General features: G+C 35.3%; 1 protein-coding gene across 15 annotated transcripts in view; it reads left to right on the top strand.

The window, feature by feature from the left end:
* LOC103316186 (endophilin-A) overlaps positions 1 to 21,569 on the top strand; it is a 541,748-nt gene that overhangs the window by 394,377 nt on the left and 125,802 nt on the right. The gene's annotated exons all lie outside the window — the stretch shown is intronic.

The following is a 21,569-nucleotide window of genomic DNA, read 5'->3' on the forward strand; positions in this document are numbered from 1 at the left end:
CAAAAAAGAGGTCTTCTACATGCGCATATGTTATTTACATTTGACTCCAAAGATAAGCTAACAAATTTAGATAAAATCGACTAACATATTAGTGTAGAAATTCCTGATGATGATATCGAACTAAGCGATATACTAAGTTGTAACGGGGTTTTCTAATGTATCAAACGCGATAGTCGACGCGTCACCGAGAGTGCAACCCTCACTCATTCTCCGCGGTCAATGAAGAGAATCTCGTTGACAAACGCGAGGTGAGTGAAGCTCACCTCGATTTCGCGTTCGGACTTGCACCGGCTACAGGGTTTCCCGTGAGCCTCGAACTGGGCAGCTGGGATCAGGATGAATAAGGATACAGAAATGTAAACAACAGAATGATAAACTATATTGTAAGCAAAACTTGAATCATGAATACAGAAGGCGCGTCGCCCGAAGCGACGGCGTATCATACGGGCGCGAGAGACGCGATAATTGGTGTGAACCGGACCGAAGCTTGGTGGCCACGAGCAATGGTCAGCGACGATCCGCGCGGGCTTTTTCGCGGCGAACACACGCGAGACTTACGCTAGTGCGAGGATTCGGTCTCGACTCGCACCTCTCACCGTGGCGATGCAATCCCGGGCGTCGGAAAGCGTTTCCCCTTGAACGGTAGAGGCGTCCTCCAGGTCCTTTCCGGCGCTTCCCTTGCAGATCCCTCACGGACACGGGTCGGATCCGTCCCACTAGCGGGCTTCTTGCGGTTCTGGAGATGAGCTCCTTTCTCGCACACTGGTAGCGAAAGTCTGCCGACTCCTTTGGTCTACGCGTCGTCTGTTGGTCTATCTAATTTCTCGCGACGAACGAGCGCGCGAGAATATAATATCTCGCCGCTCGTTACAAAGTATACAACAAATAAACCAAAAAAATTTTGCAGTTTATATAACCGTTTAGTTTAAAAGATATCAGGATTCAAACTGTTTGTCTCTCACCCTGTTTACCCTGTATAACTGAAAATTACTTTTTTTGTTAAACCTTATAACTCGCTAACTCAAGTTCAGAATGTTTTAAGACAATTCATGATTTTATGAGGTTATGAAAACCCTATGGTATTTAAAATATTAAGGTTTAATTTTTTTCATGAAAATTATATGATTTGATATTGTGACGGATGCTCCTTATGTAAAATAATTAAGATTGAAAGTATTTTAAAAATCATTAATATACTGTATATTTGAACAATATTCTATCTATTTCAACTATAAATTTTGTTGGAGGAAGCTACGTGCCAAAGAATTGGTAGTGGTTTTTTATCTGGGTCTGTATGCTAATCTACATCTACACTATATTAAAACAATAAAATGATCAATTTTGTAAAAATTCACCAGAACTTGTGAATCATTCTAGAATGACGCAAGTAACTTTTGCCTTTCCACAAACCCCTCGGTCAGGTTTTCTGTGTTCATTTTTCCGGCAGTATCGTCACACTACAGGACAGTCGACAGGTGAGAGATTTTGGCGGCAGGTTCGTAATTTAGCAGCGTCTCTATGTATGCTCTGTCGGCATAAGCATTGGTAGGTGGTGACACGGGTTTCTGATTAAAACATAGATCCACTTGATTGAATAGTGAATGCATAAAATTGTTGACTGGTCCCACCTGGGCTGTTAAGCCGCTCGATAAGCCTCAGCCACATCTTCTTTGCTTGTACTAGATTTTATACTCTTATTGTATTGGCCAGATCGAGATATTAATAGCTGTTTCCGGGTATCACAAATTCCATCAGTAAATCATCTGTCAAAGACGATATAGGCTTATATTGAACCTAATGCGAGCCTTCGATCGTTGTTTAGGTCGGTTAAATGTCAAACAATAGCAGCTACGACTTTAAACATTCGCAAAAATAGGTATGTAAGAATGTCATCTTTAACTGTCAAAATATCTCTCGTCGTTCTGCTTCTTATTCTCCTTCATGGACGAAGGTTTTTTATTTCGAGATGTTTTCTTCTTCTTCTTCTTCTGTCTCTTAACCTTTCTTGTAGCACTTGTCTTCTTCAAACCACCACTCCTTGGCTTGCGTTTCTTTCTCCCGCCAACACCTCTTTTTCTCCTACGCGCTGTGACAGGACCAGCGAGCAAATGCAATTGAACAGAATTTCCGTAGCGTGACATTTTATATCCTGACTCCTCCATCAACTTGTCCAGTTTCTCCTTAGCCTTTCTCTTGAGAATCTCACCAGATTCTCTTACACAATTGTGGAAGGACACCTTTACCGGTGTGTTGTGTGATGCAACGTCAGATATGATATTGAATCCCGTACGTACGACCTCTTTACCCACCGCTTTGGCCCCACCACTGATAAGTGGAAGGACGCGGCGAAATATGCCAGCTAGAAAGGAGCTGATACCACCGTGACCTCTTTAGTAGGGAGATTCAATGTAAATGTGACCAACTTCACCAGTGTAAGTATTCCGCCCCCCTCCCCAACGTACTGGTAGCCATTACCTGATTGGCAGTTAAGTAATCTTCGTAGCGATTGATGACTAGTCATCGACTTTCTTGAAATGAAGTGTTACAGTCACTGTCCCGTAATCGAATGGTATCGACTGGCGGCATTGGTCTCTTATATCTATTTCAATTGTCTGAAATGCGTTGAATAACAGTGGTATGTGCGTGCATTGGTGGGGAGAAACTTTTGATTCAAGTAGTACCATATTCGTAATTATCGGTATTCATCGATACAGCTCGTAGTAGACGCGATTGAACATCACCTGTCACATATGACTCACAGATGTCGCTGTAGATCATGAACATAGATGGTAGTCCCTTGGAAAGTCCAGCAGGTCTATTCGACTCTATAGTGTATTGATTTCCAATAAAACAAATTCCTTGTCTCTCTTTTCCAAATACAAGATTTTTTTTTTTTTTTTTTTTGATTAATAGAGCTCGTGACTGAACTGTAAGCAGCTACTCTTTGCGAAGACTCGGTTGATCATAACCACCACATTCAACTGTCACCCACAAATGACCACGGATGTATTCTAGATTATTTATTTCCTCAACTAGAGTGAGAATATTTGTATAATTTTCTGGAGGAATCAATGATTCAGTGATCGTAAAATTTTCCTCCCTCGTCTCATTTGTCTCAAGTCTTGTGGGTAGTATTCGTTTTAGGTAAATTTTTCTCTTCTCTTTTTCAGATGGCACGTGTTGGAATGTCAGAGGTATTTGAACTTCAATGAGCGCGACCAACCATGAATCTTGTAATCTGATCTGTTGTAGCAACTGTGTAACATAATGCGTTGTAGTGCTTTTCGAGCAATAATTCATGCTGCTGTTGCTAGGCAAAATAATTTAAAATTTATCTTTTATATTTGCGGAAGTTGGCTAGCCTTGACCCAAGAATAGAACTTTTCTGGATAAACTTTCCAGCTGACGAAATACTCCTTCGAACGATCCTTATCTCTGCTACGCAAAATACTTTCTATTTCAAAAGATGCACCTTCCAAATCTTTTCGAACTCTGCTCAATTGCAAATGATAGACAGATGGCTACCGTATCAGAGAAATCCGTGTGTCTTTAAATAGCTCCGGTGTCCAATCTCTCTCGTAACCTTTGTCAAAGACAGATCTTGCCCGACTGCTGCAAACCAGCTCACCGACTTTGAATTTGGGTCTCATTAACTTATGCTTATTGTTATCTTAACGACGCTGTAAATTCTCTCGTGCTTTGGCAATGTTGTACACAGTCACATATGCCTTACTATAGTTGTACGCCGCTATTATGTTCTGCAATACATCGATGTATCTCCGAGTATTTTTGTGGGTAAAATATTGACAAATTCGCTCCTTGACGGTTCGTATCAGTCTCTCTGCAATGGCTTTGTATCTGGGCTGCGTGCCACTCTGTGAATAATGTCGTTGTCGCGCGAAGCTTGCTGTGTCTCACGACCAATGGATTCTTTGCCCTTATCTGTCTAGAGGCATATTGCTGACGCTCGCTGCTTCTTGGCAACACATGTGAGAAAACCTCAGCGACGTTTCTCGAAGTTTTTTCCTTGATCGGTTCGAGCCAACTAAGTTTACTGACGACGTCGATCACCGTCAGAATGTAACTGGAGCCGTCATTGTAAGTTTTTAGAGATCGCAAATCCATCAGATCAGTCTCCCACACATCATCTAAATTTTGCACATTGTAACTACTTCGTGCAAATCATCGTCTAACGAGTCGATAGATTATACGCATCTTGACTCACGGGCCACTCCACAACACTTTTACGGTGAAATTTTTCTTCTTCCCCTTTTTTTCACTGTTTTTTGACCACGTGTAGCTTGAAAAAGTTTTTCAACACAGGCGTACGCTGCTGGATGTAGAGATGCGTAATAAATGTTCTCAAATTTTTCTTTTTTCCCCCTCATCTCACTACTCATTGTGCGCCTTCTTTTCCTTTTTCAATTTTTTTATTATGCTCTTTCCCTGTTTTCACCGATGCGTCATCTTTGTTAATAGATGTCTTCTTTTTTTTCTGCTTCAGCGCACTTTTTATTCGCATAAAAAATTGTTCGAACTTTATCTTGCTCACCATACTTCAGGCAGTCATTATTGCCAGTGTTCGCTCGTCTCTGGCCGTTTCATCCGCAAGCATTTGCGAAAATGCGTATTTAGCTAGCACGCGATTAGCCTTTCGTTGATTGCCTTGCTGATCCCCGTAGACTAAATCATGCTGACGACATGCCTCATCCAGCAGATTGATGCCGACTTCACCACGTTCAATACGTTCCGCTAGTTTTGAACCTGGACCACAGAATCTGTATTCGGGCAAGTGCATTTCAAACGGTAATAAATCAATTAACCCATCTAGTGCACTATTTTTTACACTTACTCGTTCTTGCGAGCGAGCGAGCGAGCGAGCGAGAGAGAGAGAGAGAGAGAGAGAGAGAGAGAGAGAGAGAGAGAGAGAGAGAGAGAGAGAGAGAGGAAGCACCAGTACCAGAGAGTAACTTCGGCGAATGCGGGGATGAGAACGCAATGTAAAACTGTTGTGTAAAATCGTTCGCTTAGCTTGACTGCACGAGCTGTCACTTGCTTGGCGACTTATCGTCAACTGAATTCGGCGCTGACAGTGCGCAACCAGAGACCAGCGGCGCTGCCAGCGATTGCAGCAAGTCGCGACTGCGCTTGCTCAACTCAACCACGAAAGATAGCGCCACGCGCTCTACGTCAACCTCGCGGAGTTCGCTCGACACCGGTGTCACGGCGGAACTCATATCCTCGGGTCTCTACGGAACAATAATAAAATAATAAAAAAGATCAGTTATTGAGAAAAGATGTGAATATTTTTACCGCACATAGGTACATTAAGCACTTTAATATAATAGTAGAAGTAGATTGTTATAAACTATCATATTAAGGGGGGGGGGGGCGGTTGGCGCCCCGTTGGCAAGTATACGTTTTTTATACACTGTGCTGTCGGGGAGCAGCGCGGCCCTATTATACTTAGAATTTGCTTTTTAAACTAAAGGCATTTTATTGTTTCCAATGATTTTTTGTTTGATGTACAACAATACAAGAATGTGTTATGGGATTAAAGGTTACATAAGGATATCTTCAGCAATCAGTGCAATATACTATACTAGTAAATTCACGTGCGCTTCGCGCGCCTTTAAAAACACTCACAATTTGTAATTATCATTTTAAAGAGGAGTAATTGTATAATTTTAATTTTAAATTAATTATAAGTATAATTCTTTATATATATGATTTTGTATTGTTACGCCTTGTCTTTGGTTTCCAAGATAGATTTTAAGAGAATCCCAAGACCGAACTCTAGACATTGCTACATATAACTGTCCGTGATTAAAGACATCTGTTCGCAAATCAATAATAATATTATTAAATGTTTGGCCTTGCGATTTATTAATAGTCATTGCAAAAGCCAATTTAATTGGAAATTGTCTTCTTTTAAATGTGAAAGGATATTCATTTTCACAGTACAATGTTATTCGGTTTATAATAACAATACGATCAGCGTTGTCACCAGTTAAAATTTTACATTTGAGTAAATGGTTCGAAAAATCTAGTATTCTCAATCTTGTACCGCTGCACAAACCTTCATTGATACTTATATTTCTAATAAGCATCACAATATAATTTTTTCTTAAACGCAATTCATAGGGGGGCAGACTGGCTGGACTTAATGAGTTTAAGTATTCTGGTAAAAGTACTTCATCTAATTCACCGTTATTGCAATTTTCAGTACTATCTATGTCAGTATATAGGCGTTCAGTTGTTGCATCTAATAGATTTGTAATTTGTTTATTGATTTCATCAATATCAATATTTCGAGCTGATAATACAGCACAGTTACTCATACCTTCGAATCGTTTTTCTTCAATTAATTTACCGAATAATGGTAAGCTATATTAGTATTTCCATCAAGAATGCAGTGATCAGGAACATTAATGTTTTCATTTACGTCATTTAATTTTCAGTCACCTATCTCTAATAAAAATTTTGCAAAATGTACATCATTAGGCAGAACTCTCATATTTGTGGTAAGAGTCAATTTTTTAAAATATTTCCACAATTCGCTGTATTTAATGCAGAGATTTAGAGTTTCACTTCGTGTTCCTTTATTTTTTATTGGCAAAAGTTGTCGGAAATCACCTCCCAATATAAAAATTTTACCTCCAAATGGCAAATTACACCGGCACACAAAATAAAAAAAGTTGTCTGCGCGATAAATCAGACCTATCTATCTTTATGTTTTTCGGGTCGCTGAATTCGAATATAAGGTCAGTTAGGCCCCATCACGTCAGGTTCAAGGTCAGTTGGAGGTCAAATTAAGAAGAAAAGGTTTAAAAAAATTAAAATGCCATATATTTATGTTTTTTTGGTCGCTGAATCCAAATCCGGAATCAGTTTGGCCCCATCTCGTCAGGTTCAAGGTCAGTTCAAGGTCAAACTGAGAAGAAACAGTTTAAACCGATTAAAATGTCATATCAAAACTTTCCAAAAATGGAAAAAGATACCGAAAAATTGTAAAAAATCTTATTTAATCACATAATATATTCCTTGTGTACAGAGAAAAGTTGCTTTCGTTTATATTTTTTTCTTATTTTGCTTTTTTTCCACTAGCTTAGTAACTCTCGATGTCTTTCTTTACTCCTTTTTTCTCTTGTAACGAACTCTTTTTACTTCAAATGACCTATGCAATGGGTTTCTTTTTCTCTTTTTGTTATTTGTTTTAATGTCTCTCTTCAGTGTCCAGCAAAAATCTACCATCATGTTGACATTCCATCTTCCTTGGTATCGATTCTCCATTACACTTATATATTGATGAAATCGTTCTCCCTGTTCTTCACTGACATCTCCTAGATTAAGAGGGAAGTAATCAAGATGGGAATATAAGAAATGCGTTTTATAACTCATCAAGCAACCCAAATTTTTGAAATTCTCCAACATTTGTTCAACTAGCTCCTGATAGTTCTCACTCTTTTTATTTCCTAAAAAGTTCTCACGAACAGTTTTAAAACTTTGCCATGCAGCTTTTTCTGTGTCGTTTATTTTTGTGATAAATGTTTCGTCTACAAATAGAGTACGAATTTGAGGACCATCAAAAATACCTTCTTTTAATTTAGCTTCACTTATTGCGGGAAACTTTTCTCCCAAATACTGGAAACAATCGGCATCTTTATCCAGAGCTTTGACGAACTGCTTCATGAGTCCAAGTTTGATATGAAGTGGTGGTAGCAGATAGTTTGATTGGTCAATCAATGGCGTACGTATAATGTTCCTCGATCCTGGTTCAAAATGTGTTCTAGTTGACCATACTTTCTTAACGTAGTGATTTACCCTGTCTCTACTATCCCATAAACACAAGAAGCAGGGATTTTTAGTAAAACCTGATTGTTGTCCTAAGATCATGGTTGCAATTTTAAGATCACCACAAATTTTCCATTGATGTTGGAAATGTAAACTGGGTGCCACAAAAAGTTTGCAGTAGATGTTATACGATGGTAACACGCTGGGAAAGAGATAAAACAGAAAGAAACTTGAAATTTACAAAACCAATGATATGGTCTTCTCCAACGTGTCAAAATGACTGCTATTTTTGTATGACTAATACCAAAGGTTTTAACACGGCTACTAAATCTAAAATTGTATACGCAGACGTTTCTTCAGTAGTGAAACCTGTGAGAATAGAAGTCAGGGATAAAACTGTTAGTATCGAACTCATGGATGTGGACCGCTCAGGCGATCGTCCTAAGATCATGGTTGCAATTTTAAGATCACCACAAATTTTCCATTGATGTTCCAAGTACTTTATTTTTTCCAATACAATTTCTAAATTTTCATAAGTCTCTTTCAGCTTAGTCGAGTGAGCTATGGGAATGGATGCAAACCTTTTCCCGTTATGAAACAGAACAGCTTTCAGACTTCGTTTTGACGAATCAATAAAAAGTCTCCACTCCTCGTCTTTATACGTATTCGGTTTTATTGCATCGACTAAACCTTTAACATCTATATAATATACCAACAAATTCTCTTCATCGTTCGTAAAAAAATTCCTAAATTCTTTTTCTCTATCTCGATAAAAAGAGGCCGTCGTTCCTTTTGCTAACAGATTTTTCGTTTTAAGAACTGACGCTAGATATTCTCCTCCATCTTTAGGAAATCCTAAATTTCGAATAAGATCACTTAACTCTTCTTGGTTAAAGGTTTCTGGAGCTTTTCTTGTACTAGCTGGCAGGTATTCTTCGTTTGAGGATTCTTCGTCAGATTCTTCTTCAACCTCAGAACCTTCTTCGTCACAGGACTCATCAACTTGCATTTCTTCTACTTCGCCTGAGCGGTCCACATCCATGGGTTCGATACTAACAGTTTTATCCCTGACTTCTATTCTCACAGGTTTCACTACTGAAGAAACGTCTGCGTATACAATTTTAGATTTAGTAGCCGTGTTAAAACCTTTGGTATTAGTCATACAAAAATAGCAGTCATTTTGACACGTTGGAGAAGACCATATCATTTGTCCCATAATTCTTCAGGATGAACAGGTTGACAATGAATCAATATACGAACGAACAATCGACGAAGTTGTACAGACATCATCCATATGGTTACTTCTTCCATAGCTCTAATCCATTCTTCATCGTCTTCAATGAGCCCTAAAGCTAAACATGTCGCTGTAAATGTAGATTGTATAATACCATTTACAGTTTGTAAATCATCAAAACTTGTAGCCCCTTTTACATGCAATAATAATAGTCTTAAATGAAAGAGTTCTATTTAAGTTGGGCTAATTGAATACATGCGACCAATACAATTAAATTGTTGTTTGCAAACTTGCTAACTTGTAACAGTTGAATCGCCATATTTCTGTTTTTTATGAACGAAGTAGGTAGGAATATCTGAATAAAAATATTCTCTTGCTTCTGGATTTTCTAAATTTAGTTTGAAATAATCAAGAAGCATGCTACTTGAATTAGTTAAATTGTCTTCAACATTATTTTCTCTGCCAACAATTATGATGAATTGTTGACATGGTAAATGTACGGGTAATCTTGTTATTGAATGACTCTTATCTTGCAAAGCTTTACTAAGTATGCGGTAGATTGCTTCGACAGGTCCTACATATCGAGCTTCTATAAAATCTTTAATTTCATCATGGTTAATTAGTCTTTCTTCATTAGATTCGCCAATTACTACATCAGCGGCATCATGACCTTTATAAATATATTTATACAAATATTTAACCGATCTAATACTTGTAACTACCTCTACATTAATATGACAGTTAAATATTTCTAATAAAATTGGGCAATAAGGTACAACCGATCTATTATCAACTAAGTTTCCGTTATTTTGCTCGTGTGAAATACCATTATCTCTTCGACGATAATTCGGATAGCAATTTTCATCCATGTTTGTTTCGTTCACAAAACGTTTAGGGAATTTTTTCGAACACTTTCCGTCTACTTGACACCAATTTCCACATGGACCATGTATCATATTTTTCAAAACAATTTCTTGCAATGTACGGTTTTGAGCGTCTGGAATTTCTGCAGAAATAAATTTATCAATAATATCTGGTGTAGTAATTTTAAAACCATGGGTTAGTGTAATTAACAGATGCATATGAGGTAAACCTCTTTTTTGAAACTCAACCACATACACATACGCTGCAACTTCGCCAAAAAATTTCTTTTTAATAATTAACAGAGAAATACTCTGCCTACTATGTCGGGTCGGTCAGAAGGCTGTTGACATGGTAAACGATTTTCTACTATCTCTGGCCATCTGGGATTACACGTCATTGTAAGAAAAATATCAGGTTTACCTTTGCGATTAATTATAGATTGCATCTTGATAACATTGCTGCATATTGCGAGGTGAACCAATGAATGTTGATGGAAGAATTACTGTTTTTCCAATTTGCCCATTAATATCATTAGCAGAACGTTGCATATAATCATGTAATCCTTGATATGTTCAATTAATATTCCCAACGTTACATATTGAAGATCTGAATTTTGTTGCATTCTGAAATCTATAGCTTCTATTGGGTCAATAATAAAAAGTTGTCCGTAAGAAGGATTATCATTATCTTCCGGATATAGTGCAGTGTTAATTTGATAATATATTTGTCCTTGAATTTTAAAACAGTATGGTCCGCTGCGTCTTGCATTGAAATTTACCAAATTAGCATTGAAAGAAGCAAATGATAATGAATTATTGTAAGCACGAATGTGTTGAAAAAAATCATTTGATCTTGTATGAGATCCATTAAATAAATCAAGGAGAACTGTAGGAAATATAGGAGTAGGTTCCAAAACGACTGCTCCATGACTACAGCAATCATTAAAAGACAATCCTTTGTTTGAAACTTGTTCCGAAATAAAATGTTTAGCATTGCAATGTGTGCATAGAATATTCATCTGCCCTAAGTAATCTGGAATGACAGTTAAATGCTGATTTTCCAAATTATTTTGTTCATTAAGTGGTTGATTGTTCCTAGATTCATTGATAGTAGCAATTCGTATCGCCTGTCGTCGGCGTCTTTGATTTGCAGCTCTCCTTTCTCGTAAAGTGTTTTGGTGCAGTATTTCTTCTTCTTCCGTGCTAATAGTTCGTCGGCGAGGCATTATGTTATTTTATTAAATACTTAATCGAAATTGAAAAAAAGTTTTCAAAAATAGTACTAACAATATATCACCTTATCAAAAATTAATTCTTAAAATAAGCTAAATAAAATGACATGAAATTTTTATTTATTTTTCTCTCTTTCATAAAGTGATGACCAGCTGTTTTAAAGCCGTTAATAAAGCGCTTTTATTAGTTGAGAAACAAATATCTAGTCCAAATACAGTTGAAAATTTAAATTATTAACTTCAATTAAACTGTGTGTGTGTGTGTGTGTGTGTGTGTGTAAGCGCTGGATTTAGCGTGATTTTACAAAATATAGTATTCAAAATGAGTTGAAAAATAAATAGAATAATTATTTTAAATATTAAAAACAAAACAAAATGTCTGTAAAATAATTATATTTACGAATAATGGTTAATAATTTTATTTATTTTATTTTAATTTTGTAGGTAATGGTAAGTATTGGTTATTTGTAGGTATTGGTGAGTATAGCTTATTATGTAGGTGTTGGTAAATATTGGTTATTAGGTAGGTAATGGTAAATTGGCTATTATGTAGGTTATTTCGGTAATGCTGGTAGGTTATGATTAAGTATGCGTAAGTGATGACAAAATTTTATTACATTATAAACAATATAAACAATTTTGGTTTAGATAATAAAAGGAATAATATAGTACCATATATGTACTTCAATTGTATATAAAATACACGTCTTTAATAATTATTCTCTGTGATGTGTAGATTGACCTTTTCTAAAAACTAATTAGCAAAATAGTTTTGTGTAAAAAAACCCTGAAACAAAACAAAATGATGTAATTAACATTTGAAAATAATAACCTTTAAAAACACAAAATCTATTATAGATAGATAGTATACCTTAATTCACTGATAACAGCAACAGCTCAGTTAAAACTGAATTGCAAATGCAATAGTTGCTGGTATTGAAATTAAAATGATTCCTTGTTGGCAATATACTTGCTGTTATCGGAATGCAAATGCTGTAAACACATAAATTGAAAGGTTAACCTCCAAACAAATTTTATTTATTTCGAAAAAAGGACATTAGGAATCGTTAAATTATAGATTATACCTTAATTTACTGATGAAAACCAAGTTAATGCCACAAAACTGATAACGATTTTATTTCAGTGACTGACATGTGACTGAAACATGTAATGCTGGCGCCATGACAGTATTATATTGATTTTTTCAGCACCACGCCGACCTTATACCATTGTTACGTTCTGAAAACTAATGAAATCTGTCCTCGCTATTTGCAATATTGCCTAAATTGAAACCAAACGACAATGAGATTTTTTTGTTATATCTAGTGATTTAATTATTATAAAACATTATTACATCTAGTCATTTATTTTTATATTACATATAATTTTATACAAATAGTTTTGTAGTTTTGTTTAGATTTCATGCAATCTAGTCAATATTTTATCTAGTCGTTTATTTTTAATCAAAATCAAATCAATTTATTTATTATAAAACATTATTACATCTAGTCATTTATTTTTATATTAAATATATCTAGTCAATATTTATAATTCCATAACAAAAATTCTATCGCATTATTCGAACAAACTTTATTTGAAAACAAATTGTGTTTTATTAACTGGGTAAATAAAATGAAGACGTTTTGTTGAATTTATTATTTTACATAAAAATTACAAACCAATGTATCATGCGATCTATAATCGAATGATTTCACATAAATAATAATACAATAAGTACTATGACGGTAGCTCGGCCGTCGTTATTATTTTAAGTTGTTTGTTGTTTATGCTACTATTCACCGTTTCCGTCGGCTGTGCAGAAGGTACTAGATTCTACCGACTATAATCTATCCGCGCACGGACGTAAAGACGTATGAACACGCGGCGGTGATAGTAGTACTCAGGACGTGGATTCAAAAGGAGGAAAAGTCAATGAACACTCGCGGATTATTGTAAAACTTAGACTAACTGTTTATTGGTGCTTGGCTTACACAAGCGCGCCAGACGGGCGCATGCCAGCTACCAGCATATAGTCGAGGTGAGAGAGAGAGAGAGGAGGCTTAAAGTCGCCCGAGTAAGCGAGAGTTGATAAGAACTAGTACTTACAGATGTACGTGGCCGGCATGGCCGTTCTAACCCACGCGAAGATGGTCTCGGACGGATTGTCCTCGGTTCGGTTGACCTCGCAACCCTCGCACACAATAATCGCAATCGCAGAGTGTCTATTCGCGAAACGGAGCGGAGCGAAGACAGACTCGGAATGGCTCGCTAGCGCGAGCACAGATTTACCTATGCCCTCTGACACACTGTTGTCAACTCTTGACAGCAGTGTGCGAGCAGGTGGCAACATTGTACGTTGCTGAATTTAAATCTCTCTCGATGCTTATTCTCTCTCTGTCTCTCTTACTCTCTCACATGCTGCGCCTTTAGTAGCTGTAACAACAGAAGTATTATACCGAATGTTGATTCTGTCCCGGAGAGACGTCGTAACGTGCTCAACGTGCGTTAATTGCACTGGCAACCGTTACAGTACATAAACTGTTGATATAGTTTAAATAAATAAAAAAAACTGTTGATAGTAGTTGAAAACTTTAAACTTTAAACGCAATATCCATATCGATAACATTTTAATTGCTTATAAAACATTAATAGCTTGTTTTAAGAATTAATATCACAATCTTTTCTTTAAATATACCATAAATATAAGCAACGTTTTGTTTATACATAAGCAATTAAAATGTTTACATATCAACTGGTTGGATAATATATAAATTCGAAGATAAATCTCTTATTTGATCTAATCTCTTATTAGAATCAGTCTACCTTTGTTAACAACTATAAAACGTAAAAATTTTAATGAAAGTTGTACAATTTGTACAATCAACTTAAATTAATGGCTTAATTTATAGACTTTTATAAATTATGAGTCATTTTAAATAAGAATCAGTCTTTTTTTGCGACTATGAAACTTTGAAATACTTTAACAATTTAAGCTGCAGCACTTGTACGTCTCTTGATGGCTCCAACTCCACGCATCAAATCAGCTTCAGACATAGGATCTATGTTCTGTCTTCTTGTTATTGCAGTCATATTTGTGCAATTTATGGTCAATGGAACATCTAAAAATAAAAATTAATGAATCATTAGTAATATTAAATATTAAATATAAAAATGGATATAAATATATTTACTGTTTGGATCAATAGTCCCAATCACAGTGACAGCATCTCCTTTTTCAAATTCAGCTGGTACGAAGTTACGTATGTTGATGGTTATTTTGCGCACTCCATCAGTTATGGATCCACACCCATATTTGGCATTTTCGAAACGACTGAAACGAATAAACACAATTTAAGTTTTTCTTAAGTATATTCAGAATACTTACCTTAAGGGGTCAAGCCTGGGTTAAATCCTGCAAAAAAACAAAAAGATATTCTTCTTACCAAAAAATTTTTGATTTGATGTAATTTGAAAAAAAAAAAATTCTATTAAAAATATATAAAATATACACCATTTTTATCGAAAAAAACATGTATATACCTTGTAAAATCATTGACCAAAATTCATGACATTTCACTATATAAATAAGTGTTTTTAGTCACTTGCCACGGCTTTTTGAAATATCCGGACCGTCTTCTTTACTCTATCCGGGCTTAAAATGTACCTTACACATGCCCCCTCGGCCCGATCGACAGACATTTCTAAAATATATGAATTAAATATAGTTAGCAACAAATTTTGTTGCTAGCAATGTTTAATTGATATTTTTTAGATAACAAAATTTGTTGATAAAATGAAACTAGCGCGCCACGCGCGGCCTTTAGGCTTCGCGATTTACATATAAGGCACGACTGCTGAAGTTCGCGCTTCGGGCTCGCCAAGCCCACCGACACTCGCGCTGCGCTCTCGCTACTTAACATTTGTGTTAGTTATCTACATAAAAAACCATTTTTGAGGATTATACTTATAAAGACCAATTGTATTACTGATGTAATCACACATATACCGACCAGCGGGACTACGGGTGTGATTTCATTTTTTTTTTTTTTTATTCAATATCGAGTGGCGCGGTACCGGTAGCCAGCGTAGCCGATGACGACGTCTAGGTGAAGTGCACCGTGGTTTTTTTTGTGTCTCAGTGTAAAAATCATTCGAGGGCAGTGTCTAGATGTACAGGGTGGCCGATGACGAGGTCTAGACAATTTGCAACGTGGTTTTTTGTGTCTAGGTAAATAAATCATATGAGGATAACGTCCAGGTGTACAGGATGGCCAATGACGAAGTCTAGGTGGTGCGCTTTGTAGTTGTTTGTGTCTTAGTGTAATAATAATATTCGTGGACAGCGAAAATTTACACCTATCCAAATTTTTTAACATACATTATCAATCATAGCCACCATACTAATATTTTGCGACAGAGCAATCAGTGTTTTCATGTTAATGATAAAAATGTTACAAAAAAACCATGGTCGAAAGGTGCTAAAGTAGCTTTTATTTTATTTTTAGGACAAAAGTTTACTTAAAAGGACCTCTAAAAAAATTGACTTTTAGAAAAGTAAAAGGTTAGGCGAGTTTGATATATTCCGTTACAAAATTACAGATAAAAACGAACTGATATCAATCAAACAAAGTCAAGTTTATTATATTTAATCATAATGAAGCAAAAAAAAATTGTTTTGTTTAATCAAGGGCTTACGTAACTTAAAGTTAAGTTATATGTTAATCCATTAGAAACAACTCTGAAGATACTTACTACGTAACTTGCCATGCCCGTTTCATTTTGTTTTCTGGTGAACAACTAAAATTTTCTTTTTATGTATTAGAACATGATACAAACACCATAAGTACAATAAAAAAGGCATGGCAAGTTATGTAGAAAGTATCTTGAGAGTTGTTTCTAATGGATCAACATATAACTCTAAGGGGTCAAGCCTGGGTTAAATCCTGCAAAAAAACAAAAAGATATTCTTCTTACCAAACAATTTTTTTATTTGATGTAATTTGAGAGAAAAAATTCTATCGAAAATATATAAAACATATGCCATTTTTATCGAAAAAAAAAACATGTATATACCTTTTAAAATCATTAACCAAAATTCATGACATTTCACTATATAAATAAGTGTTTTTAGTCACTTGCCACGGCTTTCTGAAAGTTCCGGATCGTCTTCTTATATCTACTCGGGCTTCAAATGTACCTTAAACATGCCCCCTCAGACTGAACTAGAGACATTTCTAAAAAATATGAATTAAATATTGCTAGCAACAAATTTTGTTTCTGGCAATGTTTAATTGCCAGCACGCGGTGCGCCGTGAACGCACCTACACATCCACGCCGCGCACCTTTATACGGCGGATCGCGCGGCGCAACGGGCAGTTCTACTCGAGCTCCACTCCGGGTAGTATCGTGCGCACACGTTGCTACAAGGAACAGCGAGAGATAGACCTACGCCGACGGAATCGTCTAGTGAGCCCACGTGACGATTTGGTAGACAAACCGAAACCCGAAACTCCGAATTGCCATCATGAGCACACGGGGCAACCCGGAACACTCGAAAGACACCGAGCCTCGTCTACGTGAGCACACGTGGGCGACACCCGGTGCCACCGTAAAATCCTAACCTACATTCCGACACATTGCTGCCTCCCTCTGCCACTGTGAGCCCACAGGATTAAGGGAGTAACAATAGTTCCGCCGGCGATTCGCCCGGTCGTGCGCTCACGTCCTGGTGAAACAAAGGTAAATTCCTAACCAACAAAGCCAGCCTTACGCCGACATCTCACGACTCGCTTTATCTCTGTGTGCACACAGGATAAAGAGAAGAACGAGACAAGCGACGAAGGTTTGTGAAGCCGTGCGCTCACGACCCCACAAATCCGAGGGATAACCTCAAAACACCGTGACACTATCCGGGCCATTCTTGTGCGCACACAGAGCGGTCGGAATCGTTGTTACACGACACATTCGGCTCGGTGTAGCCGTGCGCACATGACTCCACCGTACCAAATTCCTAACCTCAAAATCCGCCACCGACTCGTCATACCGCCACCGAACCGATATACCGCAGCCGCGTACACCGAATCATTATGTAACGAAATCGCATACATATTCTTGCAAATTGTTAACCGCGTTATTTTGAACAATTCCACTTGTAAAGGCGAAGTATTTTTAACGAGACGCATAATTGATTTCTGTTTCAGCTGGGATTTAACAACTGGTTTCAAATGCTATTGTTTAACTAAGAAATATATTTTGTTATTGTTAAAAATATAAAAACAGACTCTTTTTTGCTCATTTTCCCTACCCAGATCCTGATACCGGCTCAATATCTAGTCTCTTGGGGAAAGATAGCTACCAGGATTGAGTCACGATTCGGTTTAAATAAATAGTAAAGTCTATAAATTATAAGTGTTCATTATTAATTATATCCTACACACGACTGTCCCAGCTACAGCAGCAGAGTTTCAGCCCACATCAAGTGTTATTAAGTATAAGTACAATTATTATTATTATTATTATTACCAGAAGAAATTTACAAGGTATGTATTTCATACCTGGAAACCTGCAGAGGTAAATAAAATTACCTGTTCGCAGTCTGGTTTCAAAGGAAAAGAAAGATATAAACAAAACTTAAAATTAAAACTTAAAACTAAGATATATACATTTGGCATAGCTTCTAATAACAAATTTGTGTATTGCATACAGAAACAATTTTTTTCTTTTATTATTTTTTCTAACAGTTGTATCGTATCCAGTCTTTTATGATTTTCTTTTGAGGGTATTTATTTATATTTAATACTTTTAGTCGATTAGGAAGCTCATTATATACATTAATTGCTTTCATATAGCTGTTCTTATTGCTGATTCTTTTATTTGTTTTTGGTATAATAATACTTCTATTCCTAGTAACACTATCTGATGCTAAGAATTTTTCTTTGAGATCATAGTAGTGTAGTTTAAGAGCTTCGAAAGCAAACAGTTGACCTATATTTAATGGATTGTCTTGTAACAAAAAGTTATTTTTATTGATGATTTTTAAAATTTTGTTTTGTAATTTTTGAACTTGGTCTCGGCTATTCCTATATGCACCGCCCCAAGCAATGATGCCATAAGTTATAATACTATGAAAAAATGCGTAGTAAATCATTCTGAGAGTCTCTATGGGCATTGATTTAGAGATTTTATAAAAAATATAGACTAGGTATTTAGTTTTTCAAATAAATAACTAACGATGGATAGGGTCGAATTAACATTGATTCTGGTACGTAATCGAACGATAAAATAAAATAAAGGAATAAATAAACAATAATAGATCAATAATAACCAAAAAAAATCAATAAATAAATAAATAGATCAGATTTTGTAAAGTAAACTTGAATTTAAAATATTAGAATCACGTATGGTCTTTAGCAGGATAAACAGTATTAAGCCTAAAACCATTTAAAGAATACTTGTATAGCAGAGTTGAGTCAAATTACAGTGTTACGAGTAAAGAGCAGCGGTAAACGAACTGACTGAAATTTGTATATTTTGCAAAAACGCGGAGAGTAGGTCACACGCGAGATTTGGAAATATAAGTAGCACATCAATCGGCTTGCGTCATATAACATTGCGGTAAAAGAATTGCCAAAAAATTGCTGATGTGTGGACGAAAATTAAATACAAGTAATATATAACTTTAGTAGAGCATACGTAGCAAGATATGTAAAAGAAAACAGCAGTTGAAATAATTAATGGGTAAAATTATGCAACATAAATGATGTAAAGAGTCAAATGAGTAATACTAAGGAAGAATTGAGAGATGAATAATACTAAGGAAGAAGTAAGAAAAATAGCGAAGAACAAGATCAGAGATTAACGAGAAACGCGGTACGGGTAAATCCTGCATTGAAAGAACAATTGAGAGGTCCGGACGATCAAGTGGCATTTGCAAAAAGTAAAACAACTTTTCGTTCTCAAACAAAAGTAAAAACAAATCAGAATAAACAAGGTAACTCTTAATATATTGCCTATACAAGAACAAGCTAATAAAAGTTTAAAAACACCAACGAGGCCTATACTATTGCCAGTAACACCACGTACAGCGATTCCTAAAGTAGAAGATATAACGCTTGATAATAGCTCTAAACAAGTAATACAGAAAGCATCGCTCATAGAAATCGATGGTATTGGTGACCAGCCAAGATTAATTGGAAACAAGTTGTCCAAGTTTAATTTTACTTTTGATTTTGAGAACATTTCAAACCATAATCGCGTTAACGATAACAACATGGCGGAGAATCCGTTACGTTTATATTTAAAATATGTAGCTAATTTAGTACCAGAATTTGATGAAAAAAATATTTCAGTAGAAAAGTATATTGAAAAATTGAAACATGCTAAGAATATGTTATCACAATTAGATCAAGCTAATTTAATTCCAATTTTAAAAATTAAATTATAGGATGAAACTTATAAAGCTTTGTTAAATGTAAGAATCAACAATATCGAGGACTTTATAAAAGCAATACGACAAATATAGCCATCAAGAGAGAGAATATGCACTCTCTGTACGGGCGAATTGAAAAGATTTTGCAAAAAGAAGACGAATCAGTGTTTAGTTTTGCCAATAAAGTGAAGAGTTAGTACGAAAGATTAAAGAAAGCAAACAAGTACAAGGTTTACCCGCAACAGAAAAATAAAATACAAGCTGATGCAGAATTGAGTTTTTAGATCATGATAATGGATTTTTAGGGCTTCAAAATTAAATAGTTTCTCTAGGTTTAATGGACTATCTTATATAATAAAATTATTTTTATTGATAATATTGAGAATTTTTTGTACACTTCGCAATAAATCACGGTTATTTCTATAGGCGCCACCCCAGGCTACTATTCGATAGCTGATTATGCTATAAAATAATGCCTAGTAGATCATTCTTAGTGTTTCTGATGACATAGTGTGTGATAGTTTGTGAAAAATATAGACAAGATACTTTGTTTGTTTTATTACGTATTGGATGTGTTTATCCTATTTTAGATTAAAGTCAATGACAATTCCCAAGTATTTATAGTTTTCAACTCAGCTATCTTTCTATCTTGAATTTGTACGTCTATGTGCTTCGGTACACTGTCGCAATAGCTTCCAAATGTCATACAAACTGTTTTATCCACATTTAAAGATCACTTATTTACCGCCAGCCATTCGTATATCACAGAAAGAAACTCATTTTTTTTTCGCCTCTATCCACGTATTGCCTGTAGCTATTAATACAGTATCATCTGCATACGATAGTATTGATTCTAGTCTAGAAAAGTTACAATTGTTGGTATAGTCTCATCTACGTTATTGTACAATATTTTTGTGATATAGTTTAAAGCATTTTTAAGCCAATATTTTTCATAAATCCAAATTGGTGTTTGGAAATTTTTATTTTTTTGGACAAAATCATATAGTCTGTTACAGATAATTCTTTCGAAAACTTTAGCGACATTTGATATGAGTGATATTGGCCTATAATTGATAATTTGTATCCCCTGCTTTATATATTGGAATGATTTCAACCTCTTTTTAGTGCATCTGGCCATAAAGCTTTTTCAATGCGCAAATTAAAAATATGCGTTAAGGGTACCGCAATATAATTACAAATTACTTTTAAAGACTTTGTATTTATTTTGTCCACTCCACCATTTTTCATGTTCAATATATTGATTGTGTTTTTCTCTTCATTTGTATTTGTAGGTTTTAGAAAAATAGAATTCAGATAAATATTGGGTAGTCAAAATTCAGGGTTATTGGGTTGCACAATATCATTACTCAATTTTTGGCTGATCTCACAGAAAAACTTGTTCATGTTTTTAGCTATCTCAACTTTTTTTAACTTTAATATCATTGATCTGTATATAACTTATGGTTTTATTAGATTTATTTTGCCGATTTTTTTATTTAGGATTTCCCATATTTTTTGGGGGGTTATAAGTATTTTTTTCGACTAGTTTATTATCATATTTATATTTAGCGTCTTTAATAACTATCTCTAAAATTTTTGAATAAGTTCTGTATTCAGTTCTAAGTTGTTCGTTATTGATAATTAATTTCCATAAGTTCTACAAGAATTCTTTGGTTTCGCACGATTTGATTATCGCATCAGTGATCAATTTTTCCTCCCTACATGTTTAGGTCTTATTTAATTCATTTCAGATAACTCTATACATTGTTTAATTTCATACAACAGGCTTTCTTTAATTCATTCTAGATAACTCTATACATTGTTTAATTTCATACAACAATTTATCTGTGGCCAAATTAAGATCGTGCATTGTGATAATTTCATTCCAGTTTTTTGTTTCGGCACTATTTATTGATTTTTTATAATTAGAAACTATTGTTGTTTTGCTATATACTATTTTTATTTTATTGAAAACTATAAATATAGGGATTACCCATTAGGTCTGTTATAGATAGTTT

This window comes from Nasonia vitripennis (genome assembly GCF_009193385.2).
Source record: "Nasonia vitripennis strain AsymCx chromosome 2 unlocalized genomic scaffold, Nvit_psr_1.1 chr2_random0007, whole genome shotgun sequence".
Taxonomy (NCBI): domain Eukaryota; kingdom Metazoa; phylum Arthropoda; class Insecta; order Hymenoptera; family Pteromalidae; genus Nasonia; species Nasonia vitripennis.